Source organism: Marmota monax, unplaced genomic scaffold (genome assembly GCF_021218885.2).
Source record: "Marmota monax isolate L192 unplaced genomic scaffold, Marmota_monax_Labrador192_F-V1.1 WCK01_AAM20220418_F8-fsc00067, whole genome shotgun sequence".
Lineage (NCBI taxonomy): Eukaryota > Metazoa > Chordata > Mammalia > Rodentia > Sciuridae > Marmota > Marmota monax.
The window spans coordinates 4,220,137-4,234,238 of record NW_026695065.1 but is presented as its reverse complement, the minus strand read 5'-3'; the positions used below and the strand labels follow the sequence as shown (position 1 = coordinate 4,234,238).

Genomic DNA, 14,102 nt, shown 5'->3' with positions numbered 1-14,102 from the left:
ATTGCACCACTTTCGTACTGGATTTTGTTAATGAGGGAAGCTGTTTTTATGTGGGGAAAATGAGTATATAAACCGATCTGAACTTGTTCTAATTTTTTTTTTTATGGAGTAAAACATTCTTGAGAAAATTATAAAGCCAAAAGTGAAAATATTACTTTCTTGATTTAAAAAAAAAAGTGAATTTAGAATTATTACACTTATCAGGAGGTGGTATCTTTACATCAAAAATACTGGTGTGTGTAATGTGATTCAAACTATGATATTCAGCTAACCAGGACATCATTTATCCACAAATTAGTAGAATCATTATCTTTTCTCTAAGACATAGTCCATGTAAATTGGAGATTGGTGTTTGCTTCAGCAGCACATATACTAAAATTTGAACCATACAGAGAAGATTGACATGGCCCCTGTGCAAGAATGACATGCAAATTTGTGAAGTGTTACATATTTTTCTGAACAACTTCTCAGAAGATGATATATAATCAATCAAAAAATATATGAAAAAATGTTCAGTATCTCTAGAAATTAGAAAAATGCAATTCAAAACTACTCAAAGATTTTATTCACTCCAGTCAGAATGGCAGCTATTAAGAATACAAACAGCAGCAATAAGTGTTGGCAAGGATGTGGGGAAAAAGGTACACTCATACATTGCAAATTGGTGCAGCCAATATGGAGACCAGTATGGAGATTCCTCAGACAACTGGGAAAGGATATTGGATTTTATCAACAATATCCATTTTTAAGATTTGTGTTGTAACATATATCTGTACTTCTGTTTTTATGGTTGGATGATACCAAATTATTTTATATATTTTATATATTCTTTTTATATACCATATACAACAATTGTTCCTGAATCTATTAGTCATTTGTGTTTTAATTCTGTTGATGGGCTTATCATATTATTGATATGCATATGTTGAACAATAGTTCATCCCTAAGATGAATACCACTTGATCATACTGACAAATGTTTATAATATGCTATGGGATTCAGTGTGCTACTACCTTTTTATTTTGTTTTATTTTAGTTGTAGATAGACACAACACCTTTATTTGTTTATTTTTATGTGGTGCTGAGGAGTGATCCAAGTGCCTCAGACATGCTAAGCAAGTGCTGTACCACTGAGCCACAACACCAGTCCATTATGTGTGTGTGTGATAGTATTTTCTTGAGGAATTTTGCATTTATGTTCACAGACAATATTGGCCTATAGTTTTCTTTTTTCATTGTTGTTTTGCCCTCCTCTGATTTTCTTATCATGGTAATGATGGCCTCATAGAATGTGCTTGGGAGAATTTCTCTTCTATTTTGTTTGAATAATACAAAGATATTTGACATTAATTCTTATTTATAAATTTGTAAGAACTCAGAAGTGAAACTATCTAGTCCTTATCAAAGAATTGTAAAACAAAACCACATTGAGATATGATCTCACCCCAGTAAGAATGGCTATTATCAAAAAGACTAAAGATCAAGTGCTAACAAGGATGTGGAGAAATAATAACTCTGGCACACTATTCTTTGGAATAGCAATTAATACAGCTATCATGGAAAATAGTAAGGATGTAATTCAATAACTTGAAATGGAACTTTGATATGATCTAGCAATGACACCACTAGGTGCTTATCCAAAGAAAATGAAATCAGTATGTGAAAGATATCTGCACTTCCATGTTCACTAAAGCATTATTCACAATAGCCAAGAAATATAAACGGTCTAAATGTTCATCAACTGTTAAGTGGATAAATACTATATATATATATATATATATATATATATATATATATATATATATATATATATATATATATATATTACTAATATTACTATTTGGCCATAAAATTGAATAAAATATGTCATTTGAAACAAGATGTAGGGGAATGAATAACATTATATTAGGTGAAATAAGTTGCACACAGAAAGGTGAATACTGTATCATCTCATTCTTATTTGTACTCTAAAATATTTCATTGCACAGAAGTTGAGAGTAAAATGGTCATTATTAGAGGTTGAGGTCACTAGTGTGGAGAAAACACTACCACGATTTCCTGATTGCTATAGATAAATAATGAGCTTTTTTCTTTTTAAATTTAGATAATACCTACATCAATTATATCCCCATACGAAAGTGTACCATTCATTGGGTTTAACTAAATGCACAACTTGTAATCACCCTGTAAATAAATAAAAAACAGTAGTAGTCATTTCTTATTCTACTTCAATCATTCTGTCAAGTACTAATATTCTAGACATTTCATATAAATACAAGCTTCCAAAATTCAGTCTTCTATATCAGTTTATTTCTCTTAACATAACATTTTAAAGATTTGTGTTGTAACATATATCTGTACTTCTGTTTTTATGATTGGATGATATCTCATTGTGTGAACATACCATATTCTTTTTATAAACCATAGTTTGTGTTATTTTTACTATTTTGCTATTATGAGTAAAGCTTAATTTGAATATTTGTTTATGTAATTTTGCATTATCTTATGTTTTCTATTTGGTAGCATATACCTAGAAACATTGTTGTGCCATATAATAACATTATGTTTAATGTTTTAAAGACTTACCATGTGTTTTCAATTATATTCTTTTTTATTTACATTTACAACCGCAATATGTGTATATGTATATAAATATGTGTATATATGTATATATATATATATATATATATATATATATATATATATATATCACTTTTTCTCATCCTATTTGACTGATTATATGTCTTTTTATTATAAACATCAAAATATTTTGAAGGGGGATCTTATTGTGGTTTAATTAGATTTTTCTAATGTCTAAAAATGCTGAGCACAATTTTTGTTATAACTTAATAAGTCTTTTGTGTATATTTTTTTTGAGAGAGAGAGAGAGAGAGAGAGAGAGAGAGAGAGAGAGAGAGAGAGAATTTTTTAATATTTATTTTTTGGTTTTCGGCTGACACAACATCTTTGTTTGTATGTGGTGCTGAATATCGAACCCGGGCCGCACGCATGCCAGGCGAGTGTGCTACCTCTTGAGCCACATCCCCAGCCCAAAGGTTTTTGTTTTGTTTTTGTGGTCCTGGGGATTGAACCCAGGGCCTTGTGCATGCTAGGCAAGCACTCTACCAACTGAGCTATATGCCCAGCCCTTGTGTATATTTTTTGAAGTACTATCTATTAAGATATTTTCTCATCTTAAAATATATTATTTTCTTGTTTTGCTATGCAACTTAAGTTTTTGCATGTGGATATCCAATTATTTCAGTGAAATTTATTTTAAAGGCTATTCTTTACCTCTAGAATTGTTTTAGAACTTGTTGTATTCAGCCTTGATCTCTATGACCCAAAATACCTTGCAAGAACAACTTAGAGAAGGAAGGGTTTATTTGGCTCCCACTTTCAGTGGTTCAGTCCACGATTGGCCATCAACCCTCAAATCACATCCCCAGGGTTCTAAATCCTTCAGATACATTTTACCTAGCTATAGTTCCTATACAATTAATCCAATGGATCAATCCACTGATTGGGTTATAGCTCCCATAATCTAAACATTCCATATCTGAACATTTTTGCCTTGCTTTACTCAGGGCATTTTAGGGGATATCTCATATCTAACAATACAAGAACACTTGTCAAACATCAATTGATCATAAATGTATGGATTTATTTCTGGACTCACAATTCTATTTCTTGATAATGTCTACCTTTATTCTGGTACCACACTATCTTAATTACCATAACATTGGGGTTAAGAAATCAGGAAGAGTTCAGTCTTTCATATTTGTTCTTCTTTTTCAAAATTGTTATGTATTCTGTGTCCATCACATTTTAATGAGAATTTGGTTATTAGCTTGTAAATTTTTACAAAGGAGTGAGCATGGATTCTGATTTCAAAAGAAGGAATAAGAGGCCTCACAATATAAGTCAGACTTGAAATATCTTCAGGTAACCTACGAGAAGGCAATGAAGCTGGAAGTGTGAAACTGAATCTGCAATAGAGACCCCAAGGAGTTAGAGATGCCAAGAATATGAAATGTCTGCCAAGAAAAAAAATTAGGTAGTGAGAACAGGCAACACAAGGAAGGGGCCAGGTGAACTTCAACCAGAACCCATAGGTGTTGGGCTCCTTAAACACTTTGGTGATCACATCTTGCACACTGTGTCCCAGATAACAAAATTTAGATTTTGGTCTTGCTTTGGCTCCATTCCTTCTTCCTATGGTCCTATCGCTCCCTTTCATAATGGAAATGTTTACTCTGTACCATTAACTATAAGAACTGTGTGATTTACCTTTTAGTTTTTATAGGAGGCTACAACTAAGAGTTTCCCTTGAGTTTTTGTGCAGATTTTGCAATTGGGGTTTGAGCAATGCATAAACTATTGACCAAGAGGACTCTGAGATTGACTGAATATATTTTTCATTGAAAGATGGGCATGAATTTTTTTTGGGGGGGTGGTTAAAGACAGTATATTATGATTTGTATCTGTCATCTCCCACATGTTCTTCTGTTTAGAGGTGAGGTTTTAGAGAAAGGATCAGATCATGAGGGCTCTGACCACTTTAGTGGATTAATATGATGATCCTGAATTGACTACTGGAAAGGGGGACACAGTTGTAGGAAGGAAGTGACTAGAATTGTGCCCTGAAAAAGGCTGAGCTTCTATCCAGCAATCTCTCTTTCTCTCTGTCCTGGCTAACATGAGTGCCGCAGTCTGGCTGGGCACAATTCACGAGCCACTTATCAAGCAGAAACGAACTTTATTTTTAGAACACACACGCCACACCACACGAGCTCTTCAGGAATTCCCTCAGAGCCCAACTGCCACCACCGGCTTCCCACAAGCCTCTCAACCCCCCACTCCTCCTGCTCTTGAGGCCAATTGGCTGGGTCGTGTGGGCGGAGCCAAAAGAGTCCCCCAATGAGCAGCTCCATGGTCTGAAAGGGCAGGGAAACAGCCCAATGAGCATCACGGCAGAGGAGCCAATCAGCTGGCAGCTGGAAGTTTGCTGGGGCTGCTGTGAGCCAATCATCAGCTGGAAATTTGCTGGGGCCCCTTTGGCTGTGGCTCTCAACATCTCCTTCTCTCTGTTTAAACAACAAGCATATGGCTTAGGGACTGTGCCTGCCTTAGGTTGTCCAATACTACATATGGTTCTTACCCGTCACCGGATGAGCAGACCTCAAGGCGTCAGCCTCCTGTCTTAGGATGGTACCATTGCAATTGGATCTTACCCGTCATTGACTACTGGTCCAGCATACAGCCACACCTGTGGATAGGCCTTTGTACCAGTGTGTGGGGGGGTGAGGTTCTTTGCCTTACCTCTATTGGCCCCCAAATTTTAGCTGAACAACCATCACAAGCAGAAGGGAGGAGGATACACCAAGCCAATTGACTGCTCCTTTTGGATAAATTGTACCACCAATGACACTATCAGCAAAAATATGCCAACACTACCACAAGTCGCTGCACCAACAGATAGTTCATAATGCATACAAGTGATACATAGTCCAGGCAAGTTCTGTAAGCAGTTCAGTGATAGCTATTGCAGAAGCTGTAGACTGGTTTTATCTTTGTCTTCACTGGCACTGGGATGAAGATAGGAATTCTGGCAATAATGGCTAAAGAAAAAATTATGTAACATTCCAGCAGGCACCAAAAGAAAACAATTTTCTGAACAATTTACATTATCCTGAACAGAATTATTAAATATAATGAAAAGGAAAGGTGAAAGTAAACAAACAGATCTGTTAACCTCCTTTTTTGTTCACATATTAAAACAATCCTCAACAGCTGTTTACCCAATTTAAATTAAACCATTTAAATCACATGAATAAGAAAAAAAATTTTGGTCCATTTTTTCATGAGCGCTCATCATATATGATATAGGGACATACGTACATACAAACATACAACACAAAACACAAGTATGCACACATAATACAATACATACAATACATAACATAATAGTAAAGGCCTTATAACTTTTTACAGGTGAAATCTCCATTGCAATGTTTAAAAACTCTATAGTCAAAAAATAGAACTGATCAGCAAAACATTAACCTAGGTCGGTATGAGCTCAGAAAAACAAAATAGAACTTCATGATGTGGGAAAGGGCAATAATAAAATTGATATTGAAAAAAAGCATCCTGGTTCTGTCGCAGATGTAAGCATAGCCAAACTGGAGTTCTGGATATCAGCTCTTATGGATTTGAGCCAAATCATCTTCTTTTTGGTCTGTAGAAATCGCTTTAGTTAATCTCTCTGGAATCCAAATTGGCTGCTATTCTCCCTGTGGAAACACACAAACAGACCTCTGACTCCAGACAATCACTGGGTCAGGACCTTAGTTAATCTCTCTGGAATCCAAATCAGCTGCTGTTCTCCCTGTGGAAACACACAAACAGACCCCCCGACTCCAGACAATTACTGGGTCAGGACCTTTCCATTGTCCTGTTAGAATATCCTTCCAAAGTACCTTGGGCTTATGTACATTTTTTGGACACATATGCCTTTCTGCAGCACTAAGCTCTGATGAATCCAAATTTAAAAAGTTTAGAGAAAAAAGGGTTATTTTAAGTTTATCTTTGGGGAATATATACCCCTTCCCAATTCCCTATTTTTGCTTTAATAAGTATATTTTAATAGTTTGATGAGCTCTTTCAACTATGCCTTGTCCTGTGGATTGTATGGGATTCCTGTTATATGAGTAATGCCAAATGATGAGCAAAATTGTTTAAAAGAGGTAGAAGTATAACGAGGGGCATTATCTGTTTTAAACTGTTTTGGAACGCCCACAGTGGCAAAATTTTGTAAGCAATGAGCTATAACATCTTTAGTTTTTTTCCCCCAGCATGAAGGGTGCCCATCAAAAATCCGGAAGAAATATCAACTGTAACATGCAAATATTTTAATTTTCCAAATTGTGGCAAGTGTGTGACGTCCATCTGCCAAATATGGTTAGGTATCAGTCCTCTAGGATTGACTCCAAGATTAACTTGTGGTAAAAAGGTCACACAATTTTGACATTGTTTTATTATTTGTCTAGCTTGTTCCTTAGATATTTTAAAACACTTTTGTAAAGTATTAGCATTGACATGGAACTTTTTATGAAAATTTGTAGCTTCTTCTAGTGTAGAGAAAATATGTATGTCATGTGACGTTTTATCTGCTAAATCATTGCCCAAACTAAGGGCTCCAGGCAATCCTGTATGTTCCCTGATATGTCCTATAAAGAATGGATCTTTTCTGTCACAGATTAGACTTTGTATAGTGGAAAACAAAGAGAAAACAGTAGAGGAAGGGGAAATCCTACCAGCATCTTCAAGGGATACTGTAGCATTAACTATATACTGACTATCGGAAAATAAATTAAGTACAGAATCTTTAAACATCACAAAAGCTTGTAATACTGCATTAAGCTCTACCTTTTGAGCTGATTGTTTGGGTACTAAAAATGTAAAAGTTTTATCAGGTGTAACTATTGCTGCTGTACCATTATTTGATCTATCAGTGAATATATTTGGAGCATTCATGATAGGTGTTTTTCTTGTCATTTTTGGAAAAATTGGTAAGTGGTTATCAAATGGAACATTAGATTTGCACATGATTATTGCCCAAGTATTTAACTCATTAGCTAACTCATCAATTTGATTCATAGTATATGGAGTAATAATTTTATTGGGAGAAATTCCAAACACTCTCTTTGCTGCTTTTATTCCTTTGAGTATTAATTGTCCTACAGCCTCAGGATACCTAGTAAGAATAGTGTTAGGAGAATAAGATAAATGTATCCATAATAATGGACCTTCTTGCCAAAATATTCCTGTAGGAATATTTTTTGTTGGTGGTACAATAAATAATAAAGTCAAACTTATATTAATTCTATCCAAATGCATATTTTCCATATATGTTTCAATGATTTTTAATGCCTTTCTTGCTTCAGGTGTTAACATTCTGAGTGAATTTGGATCTGATGGACCTTTTAGGATATCAAATAAAGGTCCCAACTCTCCTGTTGGTATGCCTAGATAAGGCCTTATCCAATTTATGTCTCCTAATAACTTTTGAAAGTCGTTAAGTGATTTGAGTTGATCTACTCGTATTTGAATTTTTGGTGGATGGACCATGGTTGAGGATAATAGAACTCCTAAATAATTAATTAGAAAATTTAATTGTACTTTATCTATTGCTATCTCTAGATTATAATTTTTTAATAAGTTTGTAAGTGTGGCATAAGATTCTAGCAATGTGTTTTTATCTTTGTGTGCTAACAATACATCATCCATATAGTGAAATATTTGTAGTTCAGGATTTTGATTTCTAAGTGGCTGTATTACTTTGTTAACATAAATTTGACACATAGTTTGACTGTTAGCCATCCCTTGAGGGGGTACTTTCCATTCATATCTCTGATCAGGACCTTCATGATTCAGTGCAGGGATAGTAAATGCAAAACATGAACTATCCTCCAGATGAATTGGAATTGAAAAAAAAAAAAACACAATCTTTAATATCTTAGATAATTGACCTTGTAAACCTCCATGTCCTTGTAAAGTGTTCCATGCTCTAACCGCATCTACAGCAATTTGTAAGTATATGGCAGGATTATATGCAATTTCTTGCTGCTGATCCTCATAAGGTCCCTTTGCTAACAACATATCTAGATTTCTCTGAGGATAACCATCTGCTGCATTTCGCCTAGCCATCTCCTTGCAAAATTCCTCATTGGCAACCTTCCATAACAGGTATTGTCCTCCATTTAACACAGCTTTACACATACTAGTCCAATCTGCTGGTGTCATGTTCAAGTTGGTAATGGATTTGACAATGCTTACAGTGAAGGGTGCTTGAGGACCATAGATTGTTACAGCCTCTTTTAGCTGCTTCACTGTTTTGAAATCTAAAGCATGGTGAATTTGCTGCCCTCCTGCCTGCTCAAATACAGGGCATGCTAATATTTGAGGTCCTGTCTCAGGATCCCATCTATCAACTACGGGGGTTGGGGGCCTCCCAGCATATGGAGGTGGTGCTGTTTGTTGGACACTTATGCCCTTTGGTGATGGAAAGGTGTTAGTAGCAGCCTCCTGTTGTAACTTTTCCCCTGATGGCTTTTTCTGCTCTAAACTTTCTGCCTCTGTCTGACTACCTCAGGAGACCTTCTCTTTTACTTGAATTTTTTCCTCTGTCTGACTAGCTTGAGAGACATTCTCTTTTACTTGAATCAATATGTCTTCTCCTTCCTCTACCATTGTCTGAACTGAAGGCTTTGGACTGTGCAAACAAGATACAAATGTCCACAATGGCAATGTGCCAACTGGCACAGTTCCTGGGATTTTCTTTTCTATTCTTTTTAATTCTTCACCATGATGGTTCCATTGTGATATATTTAACAACTCCTCCTTAATAAGCCATGGGCTACATTTTTGTATTGCATCAACGTATGCCCTGACTTCTCTTGATTTTACTGGGATGCCTCCTTCCTCTAACAATTTACTTAACACTCTTTTGGTTTGTTTTTTACTAATTTCTGATCCCATATTTCTACTATAACTATAATACAACCCAACAAGATAACACCAAACAAAACTGAAACAGAATGAAACAAAAATGGAATAACAGAGAATCATTATATCAGCCTTTCTATCCTCCTGGAATGTCCATCCATCCTTTCTCCCTATCTGTTCCTCAGATGCAAATAGTTTTTCCTCAGATGTGAGCAGTTTTTCTTCCATCTCACCCATCTCCAGGGACAGGCAACTTAAAACAAAAGTGAAACAAAACGAAAGAAGAATCTTTAAATGGCTACTCATCCTCTTGCCCTGCCGTCAGGGGCGAGCAGTTTACCTTATCACTTACCCTCAGTTGTTCCCCTTACGGGCCACCAAATGCCACAGTCTGGCTGGGCACAATTTATGAGCCAATCAGCTGAAAGTTTACTGGGGCCCCTTCGGCTGTGGCTCTCAACAATGAGATGAGCAGCTTTCCTCTATCCTGGCCTTCCAGCATGATGTTCTACCTCACCTCAAGCCCAGAGCCAGATTACCATGCACTGTATCCTCAAACTGTGAACTAACATAAAATTTTCTTTCCCCTCTAAGTTCTTCTTGTAAGATGTTTTGGTTATGGCAAAAAACCCTAATTGTTTGATAGTTCTATTATTTTTTCATTGCCATTTGAGCTAGGACTGTCAATTTTTGAAACAGTTTTAGTTGTAGAAGGACATATATTTATTTTATTTTTCTGTTTAGTGCTGAAAATCAAATCCTGTGCCTCACACATGCTAAGCAAGTGTTCCCTCACTGAGGCTTGACATCAGCCCTAAGGTTTGTCGATTTTATTGATGTTATCCTAGAACCAATTTTGTATCTTTAGTATGCTCTATTGTTTATCATATACTTATTTTGATAATTTTTGTTGTAATTTATTGTATTTCCTTCTAATAATTATTTGCTCTTCTAATTCTTAAGACAAATAGCTGGATGATCAATTTGAGATTTTTTTTTTACTGCTATGATTTGTTAAAGTGCCCTCCAAAGTTTCATATGTTAAATATTTGGTCCCAAGCCCACTATGATATTTGGGTATGATATTTGAGGAGGGTGGAAAATTTAAGATGTTGGGCCTACTGCACAAAAGTTAGATTATTGGGGAATGCCCTGGAAGCAGGTATTAGGACTCTAGTCCTCTTCTATCTCTAGCTTTGCTTTTCAGGTGCCATAAATTTAGCAGCTTTGTCTAACATATTCATCTACCACTATTTATTGCCTTGTCATAAGCCCAAAAGTAGTTAGCCAATCAACCATGGAATTAAACCTTCAAAACCATGAGCCAAAATAAACCTTTTATATTTTCAGGTTGACTTTCTTATGTATTTTCTCAAAATGATGGAAATCTGACTACCACATAAAATTGTTACCAAAAATTAGATTCATTGCTGTGACCATACCTGAGATGATGTGGAAGAGTTTTTGGAATTGGTTTGAAGAAGGAATTTGGAAAAGCTTAGAGAACCAGGCTAGAAAAATCCTAGAAAGCTATGAGTGAAGCTTAATGAATGAGTCTGGGGAGCACTCAAAATACCAGAATCCTAATAGTAATGCCAAATGTAAAGGATGTGTTCAAGAGGTTTTAGGTATAAATAAAGACTATATTGGAAATTGGACTAAAGGCTTCTCTAAAATTTGATTGTATTATGTGCATGCCCTGAGAATCCATGGGTGGTTGAATTTAAATATGGTATATTAATTCATCTGTGAAAAAAAAAATTCAAGAAAGTAAAATATGCAGGAAGTGGCATGAGCATTATTGACTTCTGTTAGCTGAACTTACTATGAGAACCAGGATCAAAGAGTGGAGCAGAAAAATTTGGAAAACTTGTAGTTTTTTTTTTTTTGTTTGTTTGTTTTGTTTTGTTTTGTTTTGAGAAGGGACATGTTTAATGGTACTACCAAGAATTCTGTTCTAAAGAGATTTTGTAACATTATAAGGAAGTAGAATAGGGCAGCGGGGAAGATGCCTGGAGGGCATCCCAAGAATTGGCAAGACCCCATCCATCATAGGCTCAAAGATATAAAGGTATAAAATAGTTTCAAAGATTTTATTTAAGAAGAGAGCCCCAGAGTGCCATGCTAACACAAGGCTGCCTAAGAAATTATTTCTCCAGGATTCACTTCCCTGTGTTCATTTCTGAAAGTGCTCTGAGGCCACTGATGCCATAGTCAAAAGGTCCAGATATGCTGAATGCTGGCAGCAGATCTTGGTGTCCTCAACGTAAGGCTATTTTTATGGACATTCAGAAGGCAAAAGTAATGAGGTCATGGAGACTTCCCCTGAAATTTCAAAGGAAAGCCCTGGAGGACCAGGCAGTTTGTGGCAGTATCTATGTCCCTGCTACAAGCCCCTGTAAAATGATGCATGAATCAGTGAGAATAAAACCACAGCTATAATGGAGAATCCATGAGGCTATAGGACATGGAACACATGCAGAAATAAGTTGAGGGTAAGCCCAAATGTGACTATGACCTCAGCCAGAAAGTCCATAGGCACAAGACTACCCTAGTCCTTTGAGCAATGCTGGAATACTTAAGACTTTGGGAGCTCTTAGAGATGGACTAAATGCATTTTACATCTTGAGAGGGACATTAATATTTGGGAACCAGAGTCAGAATGCAATAATTTGGATCTTTTATGTCCTTCAAAGGCAAATTTAATAAAGGCTTGCTTTATCAGGTAGCAATGTTTGAGGTGGTGGAACATTTAAGAGGTAGGGCCAAGTAGGAGATCCTAGGTCTTTGGGGGATGCCTTTAATGGGGAATGTTTAACATTACATTATTTTTCTTTGGTTTCCAGAAACTGTGAGATGAGTAGCTTCCTCCAATGCTTTCTCCCACCATATTTTATTGACTTAACATAGGCCCTAAAACAATGGGCCTTACCACTATTCATGGACTGAAACCTCTGAAAGCATGACCCACAGTATACCTTTCTTTCTTATAAAAAGATTGTCTCAGGTAGTTTTTCAAGTGATGGAATGAAGACTAACATACTTTTTAAGGTAGACATTTGCAGCTATAATTTTAAGTTTGTCTTTACCTGCTTTTCATATAATTTTGAATGGTATACTACAGTATCTCTCATTTCTACATACTTTCAAATTTCCTTGTAATTCTTTCAATTATTATTGGTTATTTATAAGTTTTACTTTTTATTTTCACAAGTTTGATAATTGCAGTAGTTCCTTTTGTATTTGATTCATAATTTTTCTCTTTTATGGTCAGAAAACATACTTTGTATGATTTTAGTTCTTTCAAAATCATAGTGACTTATTTTCTACAATCTATTTTCTCAAGGAGAATATTTTGTCTTCTTTGAGAGAAATATATAACATATACATTAGTAAATGTAATGTTTTTTTTTAAATATTTATTTTTTAGTTTTAGGTGGACACAATATCTTTATTTTACATTTATGTGGTGCTGAGGATGGAACCCAGTGCCTGTGCATGCTAGGTGAGTGCTCTACCACTGAGCCACAACCCCAACCCCTCAATGTAATGTTTTACAGATAAAATCTTAAGGCTACATGGTTCATAGTATTGATAATGCCTTTAGCTGTTGATTTAATATCTACTTTCCATAGCCATTATTGAAACTGAAATAAGGACATTTCCCACTATTTTTAATTACCATTTTTTCTCTCAGTTGACAGCATTTGCTTCATCCTATTTTGAGGCTAGTTTCATATTCACGAATAATTGTTTCTTCTTTCAAAAATTGGTATTACCATTATATGTCTTTATTTTTCTTAGCAAATTCTGTATTAAATTCCATTTTTTTGATGTTAGCAAATCCACTGTAGCTTTCCTTTGCGAATGATTCACATGAGTTACATTTCTCCATCATTTTATGTTCAGCCTAATTGTATATTTAATCTAGAACAAATTTCTCTTTAGTTATGTCAAGTTTTTTTTTTCCTTTTATGCTGCACACTTTGTCAATTTCTGTTTATTAATTGGAGAGTTTATTCCACTTATATTTAATAAAGAGGCTTGTAAGATAAAATATACTCAGATCATTCTGTTGCTGTTTTCTGTATGTCATAGCATTTTTGTTTCTGAATTTCTCCAATATGAATTTTTTGTGTTAAATGGTTACATTTTGTACTATTTATGTTTCTTATCATTTCTTTTGGTATATATTTTGACCTATTTTCATAGCCCAATTGTCCTGGGGACTTCAATTAACATATCAATGTATAGTAATCCATTACAGAATATTACCAATTTAATTTTGAAATTATAAAATATTTGCTCCTATAAAGCTCTTTCTCTTGGACCTGTATGATATTATTATAAATCATACCTTTATATATGTTGTCTCTATTATTGTGGTTTAGTAATTTTTGTTTTGTGTAGTTGTTTTTAAAATCAGATGGAACTAAATGAAATTACTAACAAAGTCATTAGAACTTTCTTATATTCACCTATTGCAGCTAGTTTACTAGTGGTTTTTATTTCTTTATGTGGATTGAAGTTATCATCTAATTTCCATTTATTTCAGACTACAAGAACCCCTTTAACATTTCAGGTAAAACAGATAT

At 35.0% G+C, this 14,102-nt stretch overlaps 1 non-coding gene across 1 annotated transcript; it reads left to right on the top strand.

Annotated features, from left to right (window-relative positions):
• The first annotated feature begins 348 nt into the window (after positions 1–348).
• On the top strand, positions 349–455 carry LOC124081635 (U6 spliceosomal RNA). Its single transcript, XR_006848094.1, has one exon. It is a non-coding gene; the product is annotated as a U6 spliceosomal RNA (small nuclear RNA).
• The last annotated feature ends 13,647 nt before the right edge of the window (positions 456–14,102 follow it).